This window comes from Nicotiana tomentosiformis, chromosome 11 (genome assembly GCF_000390325.3).
Source record: "Nicotiana tomentosiformis chromosome 11, ASM39032v3, whole genome shotgun sequence".
Classification (NCBI taxonomy): domain Eukaryota; kingdom Viridiplantae; phylum Streptophyta; class Magnoliopsida; order Solanales; family Solanaceae; genus Nicotiana; species Nicotiana tomentosiformis.
Window position 1 is genome coordinate 44,718,103 of NC_090822.1, and position 23,380 is coordinate 44,741,482.

The following is a 23,380-nucleotide window of genomic DNA, read 5'->3' on the forward strand; positions in this document are numbered from 1 at the left end:
TAATACAGTTAATAGAAAGCAACAACATGTTCATGGTATTCAAGTAAAAATAATTAAAAGAGAAGAGGGTGAAGGTGTACTGACCTTCTCTATGGCAGCAGACCAAATAAGGATTCGTTTAGCCGTTTAGGATCCAAGAACTAAGAAACTACAACCGATGAGTACCTCAGAGCCAATTCAGAAATCAAGTAAGAACTTAGCCTTAGTCGAAGAAATTCTAAAACACTACTATATTGATTTTCTGCCTTTTTCAGTTGTTCTTTATGTGTTTTCTTCGGTGGTTGTTCGTTATAGGTGTTGTCAGGTGTGAACATTAAAGGCCTTATTTATAGTGTCATTAAGGATCTAGGGTTTCAACAGATTAAAAATCATTAGTGGAAAGAGACAAATGGTATATAATGGGAGCACGATTGAGTGAAATCGGAAAGGAACAGGGGGGGAAAACAATGCTGAGTTTACCTGAGCACGAGGAGGTCGACCGTTGAAGCCTTTGGAACAGCGGTTAAACCCTAATGTCCAGAGGTCACTGCGTTTGACCTCTGGATAACGAGTACTCATGATGAACCGTAATAAAGACTCCATGCATGCTCCGACTTGATAACTCATGAGAGAAATCAGATGATATGAAGGTTTTCCCTTTCGAGCTTAGGGTTTCAGATTAAGGATTTTGAATTGTAACAATGGAATTGGAATGTTCAGGCAGGATTAGTGGTGTAGCAATAATTTTTGCAAGGTTCTGGAGATTGATGGGTTGATGGAGATGAGAAAAAAGAGAGAGGAAAAGGAAAGAGAGGCGGCAAGGGAGGTGGGAAAATGATTAGGGTTTAGGGGTCATCTCTGAGTTAAAAATCAGAGATGGAACGGGCGCTGTTGGATCTCTTGATCAACGGCTCCGATTGTTTTGATAATTAAGAGTTTAGAAATGATTTAATGGGAAAAAATTAAAGACCATTGGATATTTTTGATCGGACGGTTGAAATTAAATCTATGGGTGCTTACAATTTAAAGAGGAAATAGAATTAAAACGTGGGCCGTTGATTTATGAAATGTACGGCCCAGATGATTTGTGTTTGTTTTGTGAGTGTGGGATATGGGTTACGTGGCACATGGCACATGGTGATTGGTTCAAATATGATGGCAAGGATTGCCAACAGGGATTGAAGGGGTTGTTTGGGTTGGGTATTTTCGGACTGGGCTTGCACATTTGGGCCAAAATGAATTTAAAAGATGGCCACTTTGTATTTAGTTTAGAATTGCAATTGAACCCTTTTATCTTTTAATCTCTTTTTAAATATATTTAAATAAACTTAACTAATTTCCAATAAAATATAGTAAGATCATAATTATCAAATATACTACTAATTATTGCAATTATTTATAAAATACTTTATAAAATACTTTATCTCCTAAATTAACATAGTGACCTATTTAATTAAAATTGAGAAATGACTCATTAAATTAATTATAAAACTTATACGGTGCATTTTATTTTAACAATCTAAACAATAATAAGTGTATTTATAACTACATAATACTGGTGCCAGGTGACTATTTTTTAAACTAATAATTAATTAATTTGTAGAAATAGGTATTTATTAATAGAAAATGCCTTCAAAATATTTATTAAAAATTATTAGGTATTAATATATTAATTTTAAAAAGGAGAGTCAAAATTGATCGTCAACAATATCTATAGTGTTTAAGTCGCATCCGTTGTGCTAAAGTATTAAACTAAGCTTCATCATGACTATGTTCTTACACACAGCTTGTATGATAGATCCTTAATGTAATACTCTCATTGACTTTCTTGAAACTTATACTAGTAACACTGTTGATTTGATCTCATGATATTACGCAATGACTGCCATGTTGTGATCCGGTAAGACTGTTATATGTGCATATTTGAATACTATCTCTGGAATTTCTGCACTCTGCTTATTCTTGAACAAGCTCTGTTTGTCTTACCTGCTCATACCTGTGTACTTGATATCACATAGCTTTGTTAAGTCAATGTAAGTTAACTGTTACCATTATAAACTTAGGTATGTTTGTCTGCTTTATTGAGTGTAGGACTGTATATTTAACTTTTAATCTGCCTACATAGAATGAAAGATCTCTTTAGATGTCATATCATAGGTTAAGTGTAGACAAATGTATTTGCTTATCCCTGTCTTTTAAGGACTTTGAAGTGAATTGTTAACCCCTATACTTAGTATGAAGTGGAGTGCTGATCTATTTGTATACTTTCATTAAGTGTATACATGACTAAATACATGACTGCGGTTGAAAATCTTCACAAGTATGAACCTGCCAATAGGATTAGTGAGGTTAATACACATGATATATCCTCTACTCCTTTGGACTACATGACTTATCTGTTCTGAGTTCTTGTATTGGCATGTTGGTTTACTCATTACTTGTCTGCACCTGTAACTAGTTTTGTTGAGTACTCTCAAGCCTATTAAAGTACATGATAGTGTATTACATGCTTGTGTGTGAACTATGATATTTTGGTGTTATCTGTAGTGTTCTGAACAGTTATCTACAAGAAATGTACATCTCCTTGTGTGTTGTCATTACTGTTGTAATGGAATTTACATTGAGTGCCTCTTTAGCATTTAAACCTATAGTGAAGAGTAAGTGTGAGTAGTTGAGGGTATTTAGAGTAGAATTTAGTTCTTGGTTGAGATACTCTCCCTGACGCAAGCACTGCTCTGGGTCCTTGAGACCCTTGTGAACTTTGAAGTGCCAGGGATCCAAAGGGTATCTTGGCCATGAATGAAATTTTACCTTAAGCCTTTAATTAATGACATTTGCTAATCTCTTTAGGTTTAATGTTAAATGGAAACAAATTTTCACTGTAAATTGTATTACTCTGTGTGACTTCACCTTAATTTGCATTCTAAAATTACTACTAATGATTATAACAGTTTTGTCTTGGCCTATATTGATCTTACTTGTGTTTAAATGTTGTATTGGGCCATATATCTAATATCCTTTTTTTACGCATGTGTCTGAGTTGTGCCTGCCGAGTTCTCAATGAACTCAGGCCCAAATGCTTGCCTGAACCTTGGAGTCATCGGTGCAGCTGCTGTTTATTTTTGCTGTATGCTGGGCCTAATCTCTTTCAGGCCCAAAACTATGAGTCCATTTGTTTGTCTTTCACCGCTCTTATAAGTTTACTACTATTCTTATATGTATCAACACTGACAATATTGATTGAATGTCTTACTTTATTTCTTTGAGTTATAGTAAGACAAAATACATAAGTTACCCCCTAAACTATGGCCCAAATCCCCGTGCCACACTTTTTGCGGACGAAAATCACTTTACACACTCAACCTTTCTAAAGTGTAGTTAATACACACTACTTTTATTTTGACTACTTTTTTAAGGAGGTGCATATCATGGACCAACAAGATTGTAACACGTATCATTATTTTTTTTAAAAGGAAAACACTTACAAATACAATTCTACCCCTAATTACCAAAAATTCTAAATTCTCCATCTTCCTCATCTGAACCATGGGTGACGCCACCACTCCCAAGACCTTCAAAAATCAAAACTACTATTTTGTCCCAGCAAAATCTACCTCTGTTCCAAATACAAAGTTCAAACTTCACTAGTGAAACTGCAATTAAGACCCATTGAACCACCACAAAAAGCTAAGAATAAAAAATCATAAAATCATGCAGAAAATAACCCAGAAATCACACAACTCATAGGGGAAAAATGGGATCTATCACCGACAGCGCAATATACAAACACCCAACCCCATTTTTGTAAAAACAGAAACTTTACCAAAAAGATGCTAAAATCAAAATTCAAGATTCAAGTATTTAAGATAATTACCAAAACCACAAACAAAATTAACAAAATAAATGTTCAATATAAATCACGGGTAACTTGTGATTTAAGAAGAATTTAGCAAATAGTAGATGGTGACAATGGAGTCACTTATTTAGAATGTGGCTATGCAGTAGCTTTGGGAATAAACGAAAAGGAAGGGGATTTGGGTAGAAAAATAATGGAAGTACAAAACACACAAAAAGTAAGTAAGGAAGAATAAGAGAAGGGGGGTGTGGCGGAGGCCAACGGGGATAGCGGTGTTCAAGTGGGGACAGCGGGGATGGTAGGGGTTCAATTGGGGGTGAAGGGCCTGGTGCCTTTTTTCTCTTTTTTTTTTATCTATTAAAATAAGAAAAATAAAGAAAATAGAATAAAATCTTGACACGTGGGCTCAAATAATGATATTGACAAAATATATGTTGGTTTTACGCGCTCAATCTTTTTTTTCAAGTACACGCGGGCCATCTAGCAAAAGTGGTGTGTGTTAGACATACTTTGGAAAGGCTACGTGTGTAAAGTGATTTTCGTCCGCAAAAAGTATGTCATGGGGATTTGGTCTATAGTTCAAGGGGTAAACTATGTATTTTTCCTTATAGTAATAACCTAGGCAAGCCTTAAAGACGTAGGTAAAAAACAAAGGTACTGCAACTTAGTAATAATTAATTCTAATTATTAATCGCTTCTTTTATTTAACTTCCATCCTTGTTCTTACTGACAATTTTTTCATGAAGTTATGAAACCGAGAGATATTTGCAAAAAAGGTCAACAACCTTCTCTTTCCAAAATAAGAAGAAACCGAAAATCAGAAAATGATTTCCAAAAGGGGGTTGTTCAAACAAACACTGCTGCAATCAAAGATCTTTCAAACTGTTTGAATTTGAATATGGGATTTGAAATCAACTTTCAAGGTATATCTAAACCCCACTACCCAAACAATTCTTACTTTACACAAATAACCACTTTGTTTTAAAAAAATTAAATGTTTTAAACTTAACCCTATTTTATTAGTAGAGTAAGTGTTATAAACCCATTTTTTCTAAACACTCTTTCAATCAGATAGACATTTTCAAAGGTTTTTCTCTTAAATAAAACTTACACCTTTTCAAAGTATATACACTTCTTCTCTTTCAAAATTGATAAGTTTTACAACATAACATAAGGTAAGCCGCACTTTTAAGCACTGACTAAGAAAGATATAGACATCTAAATTTCCTGAACATAGTCTAAATCCTATGGAGCTACCTTAGGTAGATTCTAGGGGGTGCTTAATACCTTACCCTTAGAAGAATAATAACCCTTACTCAAACCTCACTGGTTAGCAGACTAATAGGATAATAATCTTAATAATTAAACAGGTACCCTAGTATACCTTTAAATATTAGGTGGCGACTCTCTTTTATCATTAACAAGGAAACCAATAGTTGAATCTTGATTTGACTCGTGTAAAATAGGGTGCAACAACATGGCGACTCTGCTGGGGAATACCCTTTGGTTCTGACCTTAGCAGATTTAGACTTGACCTAGAATTTAGGAACATTTGTATATATACTTCTTTAACTGTGCTTAATTTGCAAATATATGCTTACCTGCCTTAGTTGTTCATCTTGTACTTATCTGCTTACTTTAATGTTATTACTAACATCACACTATCTGTTACCGCTTTATATACACTTTCATCACACTCTTTCCTATCGATTCTTGGTTGTACACTATCACACACAATGGCACGCGAAGGTTGTCTTTTACACCCCTCCGAACCTTCTTTCAAAATGTTTTAGTTTCAGAGAATGGCTTGTTCACAGTATTCATTCCAACTCCAAAGATAGGAAACACTCTAGAAAACATAGGTCATATTGCATAAATCTTAGGTGAGTCGGTCCTTGGCATCGACACACAATTAATAAATCCCCCTAATGTCAATGAGCCATGCACCCAACGACATGACTTTTTTGGAACATCAAACCAATCATGATGAGACACTAAAATTTCAGAGCAAAATACTTATCAAACCTTTTCTACCCTCTTCAGAAATGGAAATCAACCAGAACATCCCCGAAATCAATATGGTCATGGGAGCGCCGCATAAGTTGAAGCAATGGTGGAAGAACATTCGCCGATAAAATCAGAAGGCACATAGGAGCATTTACTGCCTTACTGAACATCTGGGCCAATAGGGTGCTTAACACACTGCTGATAGAATTCTGGGATCCAGCCAAAATGGTTTTCAAGTTCGTTGACTGTGAATTGACGCCAACGCTGGAAGAAGTTACCAGCTTCACAAAATTGTTGTTTACTGGGAGATAGCTGATACTAATGGTTACTATGCCCAGCTACAGGTTTCTTGATGCTTTGGGTTTAGCAGGCAGTCAGAGTTTAAGAAATATTGAAGATGGATGGGTAAGCCTATACCAATTTTTTGATAGGTTCGGAAATCGATAGAGCTACAAATGGTACTTGGGAGGGTTCCAATGTGATCAGGCAACTGGGAAAGTCTCAGCCCCATAACCTTCTCTTTGGCGCTGCTAGGATTACTGGTTTTCCCATAGAGGAGAGGATGAATCAACATAAACTTGTTGCATGTGGTCTTGGCAACATTCCGGGTTAACCTCCATGTTGTCGGTGGTATGATTTTTTCAAAGGCTGCAACCTATTGCTCCAAATATGGGCAACGGAGCACTTCTTTCAACGAGAGGCTACAGTTGATTACTTTGTAGGTGTTAGCAATATGATTCGGAGTCATAATGAGAAAATGAGGCACTGGTCTCCCTGCACGGACAGGAAGAACGGAGAGAGATGGTGACAAACATCAGTGGAGAATGGATAAACTAAAAGCTTTGGTGGTTGAGCGGCAGGAAAATTCTAAGGACCCCCTAAAAGTATTTCATAGAGTTGATAGGACTTTAAGGAATTCAGCCATATGCACCCCTACGAGTTCTCAGGCAATTGGTCTGATTCAGGATGTACCCCTCTGGACGAGGACGACTCTATATAAAAATGAGTACAATAGGCAGATCCCGATCCCAAGGATACGGAAACATCAGGAGGAGTATAATGATTTAATTTTGATGTCGATGAGTCAGAATTCGTGGTGCACTCCAGAATACTATGTCTGGATCAATAAAAAGGATGAGGTGGCCCGACCAAGTAAAGAAGGAGTGGCCTGGCTGGAAGATGCAACAATAGCCTTACAAATCTATCATGAGATCTTGCTTCACTACCTTGTGACTACCTCCATGCATCGCCAAGTGCTCCCAGGGTCAGGCGATCATATGCTGCCACCTCTAGAGGATGATGATTGAGTGGTCGAGTGTATACAGATTGAATCCGAGACAGAACCAGAAGAAGATCTTAAAGAAGAGCCCGAGTTCAATAATGATGAAGAAGAAGAATTTGAAGAAGACCCAGAAGAGGAACTGGAAGAGGAAGAAGATATGGGAGATGATTCCGGGGATGGCTACTAGTGGCTAGTTGATTTCCCCCTTTCCCAATCTTGCATCTTTTATCTCGTACCCTTTCATTTCTGTAAGGGCAAGCTGTAAGCCCATGTAATCTTGTGAATGTTGAAAACAATGTTGTAATCTTTGCTCCTGCCTGCCACAATCAAAATATTATTAATGAAAAACCAAAGTTTGCTTCGGATCTAAACGTGTCAAATCTAATTGTTTGTCAAATATTCGCAACGTACGCCCCACCTCCGGCAACTAGAGGTCCCCCGCACATTATGAAACACACTTACTTGAATATGTGAACTAATTTCTCTGTGTGCTCATATTTGTGCAAACACTGAAACCGACTTCTTCTTTTCTTTTCTTTTCTTTTCTTTTCTTTTCTTTTCTTGCATTACTTTATTATTATTCCCCGAAACAGAGGTTGGTTTGTGTTGACCCGAAAACTGGTGGAACCACCATACAACTTGAGATTGAAAGGGAAGACGTCTGCGACAGATGACCCGACCGGACATGCTTTGGTAATAGCTGATAGCCCGGGGCAATTGGGAGAAAAGAATGATATTTGGAACGATGAATATGTTGCTAGGATGGCATAAGAGATGGAACCATTGAGAGAGGAAGTACAACACATTTAGGAATTGGCGCATCTAGCCATGACGACGCTCCCACAACCACCCCGCTTTCCTTCCCTAGACTCAATCAACGATAAATTTCCTTCAACTACCCACCAAGCAAACAATACCCTGACTTCAGCCACTACAACCCAGATGGTACCCCCAGTAACCCCTGCAAACCCACCACATCATCCTATACATACCCCTTATGTACCAAATAATGTTCAGACACCGCAAAACCCACTTGTCTCTACCAACACAGTTCATACCCCCCCCCCCCATGAAGGCGTCACCTTTACCAACAATCAAAGTTAGCACATACCTGTGGCACATACTGCTGCACATGAGCGATATGTTCCACTCGTATATGCCATTTCAGAACCCACCTTCACAGCACCTATCATGGTCAGGTTGCCTTCTGAAGTTGATCAATATGCCGAAATAAAGAGGGAAGCTAAATATAAAGAGGAAGAGTCGGTATCTGAACAGTTACGAGCATTGAGGAAACAAATGAAGAACCTTCAGGTCGCTCGAGGGAGAAAAAGTCTAGATTAAGAGGATCTGTGCATACACCCTGATGTGGACATGTCGGTAGGATAATAACCTCTAAAATTTGACATCTTTGATGGGACAGGTGATCCTCATTTACACTTGAGAGCCTACTGCGATAAGTTAGTTGTAGTAGGAAGGAATGAGAAGTTAAGGATAAATCTATTTATAAGAAGTTTGATAGGAGAGGTACTCACTTGGCACACCCGTCAGGATCCCAGATACTAGAGAGAATGGCAGGATATGGCAGAAGACTTCATGAACCGTTTTCGGTTTAACACAAAAATTGCTCCAGATAGGTTCACCCGGGTAAATTTGCAGAAGAAGCCGTTAGAATCATTTCAATAGTATGCCCATCATTGGAGGTCAGCGGCCACCATAGCCCAACCCCTGTTAGATGACAATGAGCTTACCAAATACTTCATCAGGGCTCAAGAAGGAATCTACTTTGAAACGATGATGGGCATGATGGGGTAGAAGTTTCCTGAATTTATTAAAATGGGAGACTTTTTGAAGGAAGGGATAAGTCAGGCAAGATACAATCTATGGCCGCATTGTAAGCAGCTAGCAAAGCGATTCAATCTAGTTTAATAAGCAGTGGAAAGAAGAAGAAAGAAGAGGTATCAATAATCATTCATATTACCAGTCCAGTTCATCCCACGAAAACAACTCTTTCCCTCTGAACACCCATTCTCCACACCAACCTATATATGCTCCAGTATACAACACACAACCATACTACAATCCCCAACCTCAATATAACCCACCTCGCGCCCATACAAATCCAAATCCGCCAAGACCAGATGATCCAGTTCAGACCACCATTCATCAAAATCGACCCACCTATGCACCCCGACCTCGCCCAAATTTTGAAGAAAGTGGTCCTAGAAACTACACCCCGATTACTGAACCTTTGGCTCAATTGTTTGAAAGATTGAGAAGAGCTGGCTTGATATACCATGTAGAAGGAAGGATTCCTGAACACCCTTCAAAATACTGTGATGCAACTAAATGGTGCGTCTATCATTCAGGCATACCGGGACATGATACCGAGGATTGCCTCAGGCAGAAGAATGAAATTGAGTCACTGATCAAAAGTGGAGAAATTCAATGCACCCCAGCTCTGCCAAATGTGAACCATAACCCACTACCAAACCACCAGAATCAAGAAGTTAATATGATTTCTTTGGATGAAGAGGATTTGAAAGGGACTATCATCACAATAGGAAACACTGAGGCTGCAAGGGTTCTTCCCCGAAGCACTCAGATGATCACGGTACAATTAAAACCCCCAGTGATGGTCCAGACATACCAGCAATAGTCGACCACCGCTATGAGGAATGAGGAGGATCGGGAATACAAGACAGTCCTGTGGACGTATCAGTAGAAAGGGAAAGGCAAGATGACGGATTCCGCAGTGACTCATGGAATGACCAGGTCATGAAGGTGTTACGCTCCAGAGGAGGTAAACCAAGGAAATCCAGGAAGAGAAAAGATTCAGAGGAGGAATATAACAGACGCTGAGGCCACAAAATTTGGAAGAAGATGCAAGCTAAACAATACTCCGTGGAGGGGAAATTGAAGAAAACCCCTACACATATATCGATCATGGATCTGCTAATGAGTTCTGACAGTCATAAAGACGCCTTGATGAAGGTGTTAAGTGGAGTGAGCATGCCGAGCAACACTACAAATGAGGCATTGGCAACATCCATCGGGAAGATAGTCGAGGCGCATGATCACTTTCCAAAGAGATGAACTTCCAGTAGAGGGCGTGGGTCACAACAGAGCTTTACACATCACCGTTAAGTGCGGATATAAAGTGGTGTCCCGAGTACTTGTTGACGAAGGATCCGGAGTCAATATCTGCCCTCTCTCTACTGTGCGAGAGTTGGGTATTCATCTGAGAGAAGTAAAAGAAATCCATGTGAGAGTGAGAGCGTTTGATGGATCACAAAAAGATGTCATTGTGGAGATCTACTTAGCTCTATAGATCGGACCAGTCAAATTCCCGATACTATTTCAAGTAATGGACATTTCATCCTCATACAACCTATTGCTGGGAAGTCCGTGGATACATATGGCAGGGGCAGTTCTATCCACCCTCCATCAGTGCATGATGTTCGAGTGGGGTTGTTAAGAGAGTGTAGTTCACGGCGAATGAAGCCAGTCAACTTATCTAGAACATGAAGTTTCGTTCATAGAAGAATGGTATGGGCTCGCTTTTCACGCGATGGAGATCATACAGACCACAGAGATAGAGGGGACTGAGCAGAATATGGGTATGCAGTCACCATACAGATCAAAGATAGCTATGAGGGAAATGATAAAGTACGAGTACCGACCAGGGACCGGCTGGGAGCCCGATCAGATAGGATAACTGATCTGATTGAGTTAAGGGGACAAAAAGGTAGGGCCGGCTTGGGGTATCAGTCTCCAACTAGAAAGACTTACACCGATGGCTTCGAGAAGAAGGCTTTTGTGCCAAAGCATGTTTAGGCTCTAGGTCAGAGCTCAACACCAGAGGACAACATCATTGATGGAATGGAAAGGATATTTGTGACCACGATCAAGGAATTCTGTGACAAAGTTGATATCAAGACACCGACCATTTGGGATGCCGTACTAGTAGTGGACTTGCATAATTGGACCGCCAGCCCATCTCAGTCTTGGTAGTGTGGAATTGTAAAACTTTTGAAAAACTGGATGGTCAATTGAGGCTTGAACTGTGCTTGCACATTTTTTTCAACTGCCTCATTGAACACTGAGACGTTCATTTGTAATGAAATAAGAATTTCTTTCTTAAAATTATTGCAAACTTATTTATCGCTTCATTTATACTTAGTTTTTCTTTTCAACAATCAAACCGATAAAAATCCACGTTCCGCAATTATGAAATGTAACGAAACCCTCAAGTAGAATGATCCAAACTATGAGGAATACGATGAAAGCATGATACCAGATAATCTCCCATAAGAGATCGAGCAGTTGCAAAGCCAAAAAAAGCCTAACCTTGAAGAGACAGAAGTAATCAACTTAGGAAGCGAAGAAGATGTGAAAGAAACCCGAATCAGTATCTATTTAGAAGCAGATCAGAAGGAAGAATTGGTCAAGCTCCTCCGACAATACATCAACGTGTTTGCGTGGTTATATGATGACATGACCGGATTGAGTGCCGACATTGTCTTGCATCGATTGTCCACCGATCCTACCAGACCACCAGTTGAACAAAAATCTAGAATGTTCAAGCCGTATTTGATTTTGAGGATAAAAGAAGAAGTGACCAAGCAAATAAAGGCAAACATGGTGAGAGTCACCAATTATCCCACACGGTTGGCAAAATATCGTAGCAGTACCAAAGAAAGATGGGAAAATTAGAATATGTGTGGACTATCGAGATCTTAACAAGGCCATTCCAAAGGATGATTTCCCTTTACCAAATATTCATATCCTCATCAATAATTGTGCAAAGCACGAGTTGTAGTCATTCGTGGATTGTTTCGCCGGGTACCATCGGATTTTGATGCATGAAGAAGATGCGGAGAAGACACCGTTCACTACGCCTTGGGGAGTTTATTGCTACAGAGTCATGTCTTTCGGCCTCAGGAATGCCGGTGCTACTTACATGAGGGCCATGACGACCCTCTTTTGCAACATGGTCCACAAAGAGATCGATATATATGGATGACATCATCATTAAATCTAGAAACAATACATAACACTTAAACGACCTGAAGAAGTTTTTTGAACGCTTGCGGAAGTACAGTTTGAAGTTAAATCCTGCAAAATGTGCATTCGGAGTCCCTGCCGGAAAAACTGTTAGGTTTCATTATAAGCACCAAAGGGATAGAACTTGATCCTTCAAAGATTAAATCCATTCAAGACTTATCACTGCCTAAGAGCAAGAAGGAGATGATGAGTTTCCTTGGCAGATTAAAAATTACATCAGCAGATTCTGTCACGCCCCGACCTCGGGGAGCGCGACCGGCGCTCAATCAAGATACCCCGGCCGGGCAAGCCTATACAATACCTTTTACCCAACTCGCCCATGAATAAATAGGAGATACATTTATATCATTAATTAAACATCAAGAGGTCATGTGAATAACAATAGTTCACTTCTATTAGTTACGTCATTAACAAGTCCCCAAAACAGTACACTATATATTCGTAGTTAAAGTGGGACAGATAATACAATTACAACAAGTTTAGTTCAACCTTCCAAAAACAGGATACAACCCACACTATGTCTACGGAGCCTCTAACAGAAACAAGACAGTACTACGACAGTGCCAGCAATAAGGCCTCGGCTATACTTCAAAACACTATGTACATGTAACAAGAGATACAGTACCCCGGAATAAAGTGGGGCTCACCAAGTTAGCTGAAGAGAGGGTGTGCTACTATCACTGATCAATACCACCCGCTATGGAACCACCTGCATTTATTCAAGATGCAGCGCCCCCGGCAAAAGGGACATTAGTACATGTCAAATAGTAGTAGTATGAAAACCAAACATATGCAAGGACTTGGAAATACAACATGACTATGAAGAATCATGGTAACAATAGAAGGCTTAGTTAGCCGTTAAAGCCATAGAAAATTTATTAAGAGCTTTCACTTACATTTATAAATCCTTAAGTCGAGGATCCTCTACAGCTACCTTTACACAAAGTGGCCCTGCCGCCTCACCCTAATATATTCGGGTGGAGGTGCAATCACAATGCTAGAAACTCTACACAAAGCAGCCTCACCGCCTCACCCCAATCTATGCGGGTGGAGGTGTATTCACAATACCACAACTCTACACAAAGAGGCCCTGCTGCCTCACCCCAACGTATGCGGGTGGAGGTGTATTCACAATGCCACACTTTGGATTCCTAAAATGATAATAGTTTGTACAAAAGAGTTCCCTTTCAAATCAACCATTTGGCACCTTTGGCCTTGGCAAGAGTAGGTTCATAAGGTTTCATCATATGAGAAATAAGTCTTTAATCACATTGATTTCATACAAGATCTTCTTCCCCAAAGGGTATAACATAATTAAGTCAAAATAGAGAATCGTTAACACACGAGGGTTCTAACACATTATGCCAATCGGGAATCAATTTTACTAGTTTGAATACCCCATATCAATAGCGTTTCAAGTTCGACTACACATGATAGAACTTCACAAGGATTCGGGAATTCCGATACTAGAAGAAGAGTTTAGCATTCATACCTCGCTTTAAGCTTTTCTTAAATTACTATAATGTTTCGGAAATCCTAGCAACTTCACTCTATTTTGAGACATAACAAAATTGAACACGAATTAGGAAGATATTCATGGTTTCAGCTCATTTGAGCATTTTATCAAACACTAGATGTAAAAATTTGATTACAAGATTCTACCACAAGATTTCCTTCACTCCACAACCCAATCTTTACCCATTTGAGCTCAACAATCTTCCCACAAACCTTATTGGTACATACATGTATAAATAATACTCTCAAACCCAAGAATCACACTCCCCCTTTACCTATCTTCTACCCAAATTCAAAATTGGGGAATCGGGGGAAGAAATTCTTACCTTTTAGAAACCTTAGCAAGTTCCTCTTGATGAAATTACAAGGCTTGATCCAAGTTGAGTAGTGAAATCCTTGAATCCTCCCCTTTCTCTCTCCAGGATAGCTCTCTCCTCTCTCTAAAATATCAGATAACCCCTCAAAAATGACCTCTATAACTAGATAAAATAAAATGGGGTCGGGTTATTAAATTAGAAAAAATGAAGCCCCAACATAGATCTGCGGCCGCATAAGCGACCGTATAACACTTCTGCGGTCCGCAAAATGGGCTGCATAATGGCCCTCCGAATTGGGCACTTCTGCCTCACTCTGCGATCGGTCTGCAGCTCGCAGACCTATTCTGCGGTCACATAATGCACCGCAGAACCTCCCTCTAGAAAGTTTTGAGCTGGGTCTGCGATGGGTTATGCGGCCCGCAAAATGATTAGCGACCGCATAATGGACCGCACAATGGTCCGAAAATTTGCCCAAATTTCTGCCTCAGTCTGCGGCAGATCTGCGATCCCCAGATCAAATCTGCGACCACAGAGTGGACCGCAGAAACGCCCTGCATTTCCAAAAATTTCTTCAACTCCCCAATGTACTGTTCAACCCAAAAAAGTTCGAACCGTAAGAGTCCCTACACTCATCAACACATAAGTCTACTTCGGCACCATGAAACTCCGGTTTTTAGGTATAATATTTTTACGGGGCCTTACAGATTTATAGCCCAGGCAATGGTAATTTGCGAGCCCATGTTCAAGTTGCTGAAAAAGAACACTGCTACGAAATGGACAGAAGAGTGCCAGAGAGCTTTCAACAAGATCAAGGAGTACTTGTCAAATCCGCCAGTGTTGGTTCCTCCCGAGCCCGGAAAGCCACTATTATTATACTTGTCAATTTTGGACAAGGCATTTGGATACGTGTTGGGAGAACATGATGAGACCGGGAGGAAGGAGCAAGCCATCTAATACATGAGCAAGAAGTTTACACCGTATGAAGCCAAATATACTCTTATAGAGCGAACCTGCTGTGCTTTGACTTGGATCGCCTGGAAGTTGAGGCGCTACATGTCAGCATACACCACACATCTGATATCCCGGCTCGACCTACTCAAGTACATCTTCCAGAAGCAGATGCCTACAGGAAAACTGGTCAAATGGCAGATTCTTCAAAGCGAGTTCGACATTGTATACGTAATGCAGAAGGTTATCAAAGGACAAGCCTTAGCTGACCACCTTCCAGAGAACCCAGTGGACAAGGATTACGAGCCGCTCACTACATACTTTCCGAATGAAGAAGTGTTGTTCGTCGGATAAGACATCGCAGAGTCATACCAAGGTTGGAGAATGTTCTTCGACGGAGCAGCAAGTTTCAAAGGAGTGGGAGTTGGGGCAGTCTTAATTTCACAATCAGGGTAGTATTACCCGGCATCAGCAAATATAAGGTTCCCCTGCACCAATAATATGGCCGATTATGAAGCGTGCATCGTCGGGATTAGGATGGCAGTTGACATGAACATCAAGGAGTTTCTGGTCATAGGAGATTCTGATTTGTTAATACATCAAGTTCAAGGAGAATGGACTACCAAGAATGTCAAGATCCTTCCGTACTTGCATTGCGGATAGGAACTAAGCAAGAAGTTCACCAAGATCGAGTTCAAACATATTCCCAGGATCCAGAACGAGTTTGTTGATGCTCTCGCAACCTTGTCATCCATGATCTAGCATCCAGATAAGAATTACATCGACCCTAATGAGAAAGAAGTCCAGGATTAGCGTGCATACTATTCCCGTGTAAATGAAGAGCGAGACGGTAAGCCATGGTACTACGACATCAAGAGGTTTCTGGAAATAAGAGAGTACCCAAATAATGCCACCAATGGTCAGAAGCGAGGGCTCAGAAGGCTAGGAAATCACTTTTTCCTCAACAGGGAAGTCCTGTACAAGAGGACCCCGAACTTGGGTCTTTTAAGATATGTAGATGCTGCTGAAGCAACTAAATTGCTAGAAGAAGTACATGCAGGGACAAGTGGGCCTCACATGAACGGCTTCACCTTAGCCAAGAATATTTTAAGAGCCATATACTTTTCGATGACCATGGAAAGCGATAGCATTTGCTACGTGCAAAAGTGTTACCAGTGCTGGATTCACGGGGATTACATCTGGGTTCCACCTAATGAGTTGAATGTAATGGGTTCACCTTGGTCGTTTGCCACTTGGGGCATGAACGTAATCGGACCTATAGAGCCCGCCACATCAAATGGACACCGTTTCATCTTGGTAGCCATTGACTACTTCACTAAATGGGTCGAAGCATCCACATACAAGGTCGTCACGAAGAAAGTAGTAGCAGATTTGTTTCGTCACAACATAGTCTGCCAATTTGGGATGTTGGAATCAATTATCACTGACAATGCAGCCAATCTCAACAGTGATCTCATGAGGGAGATTTGTGAGAAATTCAGAATCGTCCATCGTAACTCTACGGCCTACAGATTGCAAATGAATGGGGCAGTTGAAGCAGCCAAAAAAATCAAAAGGATCTTGCGAAAGATAGTGGATAGCCACAGGCAATGGCATGAGAAATTATCCTTCACCTTACTAGGTTATCGTACCACTATGAGAACAACCACTAGGGCAACGGAATACAAGTTTATATATGGAACCGAATTTGTGATACTCGTAGAGGTCGAGATACCATCTTTAAGGGTCATTCAGGAAGAATAGTCAGATAATGCAAAATGGATACGGGTTAGGCAGGAGCAACTCATGCTCATCGATGAGAAGAGGATGGACGCAGTGTGTCATGGTCAGCTGTATCAAAATAGGATGGCTAGTGCATTCAACAAGAAGGTGAAACCTCATCAATTTACAGTGGGGCAATTGGTTTTGAAGAATATATTCCCTCATCAAGAAGAAGCGAAGGGAACAATTGGCAAGGTCCTTACGTGGTCCATCGAGTATTGTCGGGAGGAGCTCTGAACATAGCAGAAATTAACGGAAGAGTCAGCACAAAGCCCATCAGCTCAGATTCAATCAAGAGATACTACATTTGAAAACAGTAGAGTTAGGTTTTGGTTGTAACAGAACTACGCCTGTCCTGACTTCCCACGGCGGGATATGTAGGCAACCCACATAGGGTCTGGTCTCTCTCTCCCCCTCTTCTTTTTTTATACAAAATCCAAATATCATTTTGTATGTATCCGAAACTATGCCACGACTTGATTACCTTCGGTAGGAATATGCAGGCAATCCTCATCGGATTCAGTCATCTATTGTAATTGAACTACGTTCTGGTCTGATTCCAGTTGGATACGTAGATAGTCTGAGTCAGACTCGGCCACTTCATTTCAGTCTCGTCATTTTGCATCTATTGTAATCAAACTACGTTTTGACCTGATTCCATTTGGATACGTAGATTGCTTGAGTCAGGCTTGGTCATAATCATAATTTCTTTTTCATTACCCACGAACTACATTCAGACCTGATTCCCTTTCGAATATGTAGGCAACCTGAAAGATTCGGTCACGAACCTAGGAAAACCTTTGTAACACACGTTTAGATTAGGACGCAACCACAAAGGCAAGGAGCTACGTCATCAGAAACATCTTCGAGAATCAACGTCAACGGGACAGAGTCTTCCAGAAGAAACATTCACGCATGATGGAATTTCTAAATATGTCATAATCCGGAACGACAACATTCGCCAAAAAAATGGATTATTTTCAAAAATAAATTCTAAAAGAACTATCATTCAACCTACCAAACTTCATGGAATAACCTCACAAAGACAGGGGCAAAGAAGGGCTATCATCAACAAAAACCAACCCCCCCCCCCCCCCCCGGCTAAGAATTGTTCTTTAAACGTAGGACCGACATGATACATTGAAACGCTGCGGCTCTCTAGGGCAATGACGAATCCACTACACTTTCATAAATACCATATCTCTTTCATTTTTTAAATTATTTCCTCATATGACTAAAGACTAACTCCCAAATCCTTTGCAAGTATTCTGGAACCAGGCCGACAATACGATCGGAGCATATTGTAAATAGCAAACCGCCTGCTCAACCAAGCGGAGCACTTCATATATAGTGAGCCGCTGACCAGCCAACTGGAGGCATATAAATAAACAATAGTCTTCTCAACCAAGCGGAGCACTTCGTATATAGCGAGTCGTTGGCCCCGCCAATCAGAGCCATGTAAATAGCAAACCGTCAGCTCAATCAATCGGAGTATCCTGTACAAATCGAGTCGTCGGCTTTGCCAATCAAAAGCCCTGTATATAGAAAAATGTTCGCTTCGCCAATGGGAGAGTTCCTCACTGCCACTCCGCCATATTGGAGATTCCAAGTAGATAGTCTCAAACCCCGTCGCCAACGTTCTGCCGATCGACGACCGCAATTAGTTTTGCAGTCCAGAGTACCTCTTGGGCATTATCCTTATTTCTTTATCTTTATCTCGAATGTTTTTACGTTTTTCTCATGCAGCTTATAGGCATTTTATATTTTTTCAAGTCATAAACTCCCATTATAAGGAGATACTTTACATTTCAAGTAAATATGTTAAACGGGTCGGGCCAGCCCACTGACAGCCCGGTCCGCTAGGGGGATGGGATGGGTTGGGAAGGGTTAGGGGGGAGCCGGACGGGGGCGGGCCTTTGTTTAGTAACCGATGCCCTGAAAACCGGTTAGCCCGGTTACCCACTACCGGATTTTTACTGAAATACAACCCGGTCCAGCCCGGTTACCGTTAGCCAAAAAAAATATTTAGAAGTTTTTGGCCGTTGCCAACGGTCAAATTCAAAAATGACCGTTGGGCAACGACCATGTTTTTGCAATTTTGGACATTTCGGCCTACCCCTTAATAAAATAGCCCCTCACCCTTAATAATTAATAAATTATAATTTTAACCTTTTAAAAATTATAATTAGACCCTTTTCTTCTTTATTTTTTCGCACAATTTGCTCTCTTACTTCTCTAATTCTCTCTCAATTCTCTCTTGATAATATTGCTTATTTCTCTCAAGTTCTCAATTACCTATTATTTTAATTTTCAACAAATATTTACTTTAGTCACTACAAAATTATAAGTATCAAACATCAAGTATTCAAGTAAAGTGTGGTATCAATATTCAATATCATCAAATATCAATTGAAGTGTGATATCAAATTTAGTGCGGCATCCGGAATCCCAGTACACTCCTTCCATCTCTTTCTCTTCTTTGGTGTATATTTTTATTCTATTATTTAGAATTATTAATTTAGTTTTTTAATTTAATTTACATAATGGATATATTTAGAGCAGCCAAAAAAGCGTGTGCTAGTAGGAGTGGTAGTAGTAAGAGTAAAAATCCTAAAAGATCAAAAGGTGATACTAGTTCTTGTAGTAGCCCGGTTACCCACTACCGGATTTTTATCGGAATACAACCCAGTCCAGCCCGGTTAAAGTTAGCCAAAAAAATTTAAAATTTTTTGGCCGTTGCCAGCGGTCCAATTCAAAAATGACCGATGGGCAACGATCATTTTTTTGCAATTTTGGCCATTTCGGCCTACGCCTTAAGAAAATAGCTCCTCACCCTTAATAATTAATAAATTATAATTTTAACCTTTTAAAAATTATAAATAGACCCCTTTCTTCTTTATGTTTTCTCAAAATTTGCTCTCTTACTACTCTAATTCTCTCTCAATTCTCTCTTGATAATATTGGTTATTGCTCTCAAGTTGTCAATTACCTATTATTTCGAGTTTCATCAAATATTTACTTTAGTCACTACAAAATTATAAGTATCAAATATCAAGTATTCAAGTGAAGTGTGGTATCAATATTCAATATCATCAAATATCAATTGAAGTGTGATATCAAATTTAGTGCGGCATCCGAAATCCCAGTACACTCCTTCCATCTCTTTCTCTTCTTTGGTGTATATTTTTATTCTATTATTTAGAATTATTAATTTAGTTTTTTAATTTAATTTACATAATGTTAGAGCAGCCAAAAAAGCGTGTGCTAGTAGGAGTGGTAGTAGTAAGAGTAAAAATCCTAAAAGATCAAAAGGTGGTACTAGTTCTTGTAGTAACCCGGTTACCCACTACCGGATTTTTACCGGAATACAACCCAGTCCATCCCGGTTACAGTTAGCCAAAAAACAATTTAAAATATTTTGGCCGTTGCCAACAGTCAAATTCAAAAATGACTGTTGGGCAACGACCATTGTTTTGCAATTTTGGCCATTTCGGCCTACGCCTTAAGAAAATAGCCCCTCACCCTTAATAATAAATAAATTATAATTTTAACCTTTTAAAAATTATAAATAGACCCCTTTCTTCTTTATGTTTTCTCACAATTTGCTCTCTTACTACTCTAATTCTCTCTCAATTCTCTCTTGATAATATTGCTTATTGCTCTCAAGTTGTCAATTACCTATTATTTCAAGTTTCATCAAATATTTACTTTAGTCACTATAAAATTATAAGTATCAAATATCAAGTATTCAAGTGAAGCGTGGTATCAATATTCAATATTATCAAATATCAATTGAAGTGTGATATCAAATTTATTGCGGTATCCGAAATTCCAGTACACTCCTTCCATCTCTTTCTCTTCTTTGGTGTATATTTTTATTCTATTATTTAGAATTATTAATTTAGTTTTTTAATTTAATTTACATAATGAATATATTTAGAGAAGCCAAAAAAGCGTGTGCTAGTAGGAGTGGTACTAGTAAGAGTAAAAATCATAAAAGATCAAGAGGTGGTACTAGTTCTTGTAGTAGCCCGGTTACCCACTACCGGGTTTTTACCGGAATACAACCCAGTCCAACCCGGTTACAGTTAGCCAAAAAAAGATTTAAAATTTTTTGGCCGTTGCAAACGGTCAATTTCAAAATGACCGTTGGGCAACGACCATTTTTTTCCAATTTTGGCCATTTCGGCCTACGCCTTAAGAAAATAGCCCCTCATCCTTAATAATTAATAAATTACAATTTTAACTTTTTAAAAATTATAAATAGACCCCTTTCTTCTTTATGTTTTCTCATAATTTGCTCTCTTACTACTCTAATTCTCTCTCAATTCTCTCTTGATAATATTGCTTATTGCTCTCAAGTTGTCAATTACCTATTAGTTCAAGTTTCATCAAATATTTACTTTAGGCACTACAAAATTATAAGTATCAAATATCAAGTATTCAAGTGAAGTGTGGTATCAATATTCAATATCATCAAATATCAATTGAAGTGTGATATCAAATTTAGTGCGACATCCGGAATCCCAGTACACTCCTTCCATCTCTTTCTCTTCTTTGGTGTATATTTTTATTCTATTAGTTAGAATTATTAATTTAGTTTTTTAATTTAATTTACATAATGGGTGTATTTAGTGCAGCCAAAAAAGCGTGTGCTAGTAGGAGTGGTAGTAGTAAGAGTAAAAATCCTAAAAAATCAAGAGGTGTTACAAGTTCTTGTAGTAGCCCGGTTACCCACTACCGAGTTTTTACCGAAATACAACCCAGTCAAGCCCGGTTACAGTTAGCCAAAAAAAGATTTAAAATATTTTGGCCGTTGCCAACGGTCCAATTCAAAAATGACCGATGGGCAATGACCATTTTTTTGTAATTTTGGCCATTTCGGCCTACGCCTTAAGAAAATAGCCCCTCACCCTTAATAATTAATAAATTAGAATTTTAACCTTTTAAAAATTATAAATAGGCCTCTTTCTTCTTTATGTTTTCTCACAATTTGCTCTCTTACTACTCTAATTCTCTCTTGATAATATTGCTTATTGCTCTCAAGTTGTCAATTACCTATTATTTCAAGTTTCATCAAATATGTACTTTAGTCACTACAAAATTATAAGTATCAAATATCAAGTATTCAAGTGAAGTGTGGTATCAATATTCAATATCATCAAATATCAATTAAAGTGTGATATCAAATTTAGTGCGGCATCCGAAATCCCTGCACACTCCTTCCATCTCTTTCTCTTCTTTGGTGTATATTTTTATTCTATTATTTAGAATTATTAATTTAGTTTTTTAATTTAATTTATATAATGGATATATTTAGAGCAGCCAAAATAGCATGTGCTAGTAGGAGTGGTAGTAGTAAGAGTAAAAATCCTAAAAGATCAAGAAGTGGTACTAGTTCTTGTAGTAGCCCGGTTACCCACTACCGGATTTTTACCGGAATACAACCCAGTCCAGCCCGGTTACAGTTAGCCAAAAAAAAATTTAAAATTTATTGGTCGTTGCCAACGGTCAAATTCAAAAATGACCGTTGGGCAACGACAATTTTTTTGCAATTTTGGCCATTTCGGCCTACGCCTTAAGAAAATAGCCCCTCACCCTTAATAATAAATAAATTATAATTTTAACCTTTTAAAAATTATAAATAGACCCCTTTCTTCTTTATGTTTTCTCACAATTTGCTCTCTTACTACTCTAATTCTCTCTCAATTCTCTCTTGATAATATTGCTTATTGCTCTCAAGTTGTCAATTACCTATTAGTTCAAGTTTCATCAAATATTTACTTTAGGCACTACAAAATTATAAGTATCAAATATCAAGTATTCAAGTGAAGTGTGGTATCAATATTCAATATCATCAAATATCAATTGAAGTGTGATATCAAATTTAGTGCGACATCCGAAATCCCAGTACACTCCTTCCATCTCTTTCTCTTCTTTGGTGTATATTTTTATTCTATTATTTAGAATTATTAATTTAGTTTTTTAATTTAATTTACATAATGTTAGAGCAGCCAAAAAAGCGTGTGCTAGTAGGAGTGGTAGTAGTAAGAGTAAAAATCCTAAAAAATCAAGAGGTGTTACAAGTTCTTGTAGTAGCCCGGTTACCCACTACCGAGTTTTTACCGAAATACAACCCAGTCAAGCCCGGTTACAGTTAGCCAAAAAAAGATTTAAAATATTTTGGCCGTTGCCAATGGTCCAATTCAAAAATGACCGATGGGCAATGACCATTTTTTTGTAATTTTGGCCATTTCGGCCTACGCCTTAAGAAAATAGCCCCTCACCTTTAATAATTAATAAATTAGAATTTTAACCTTTTAAAAATTATAAATATGCCTCTTTCTTCTTTATGTTTTCTCACAATTTGCTCTCTTACTACTCTAATTCTCTCTTGATAATATTGCTTATTGCTCTCAAGTTGTCAATTACCTATTATTTCAAGTTTCATCAAATATGTACTTTAGTCACTACAAAATTATAAGTATCAAATATCAAGTATTCAAGTGAAGTGTGGTATCAATATTCAATATCATCAAATATCAATTAAAGTGTGATATCAAATTTAGTGCGGCATCCGAAATCCCTGCACACTCCTTCCATCTCTTTCTCTTCTTTGGTGTATAT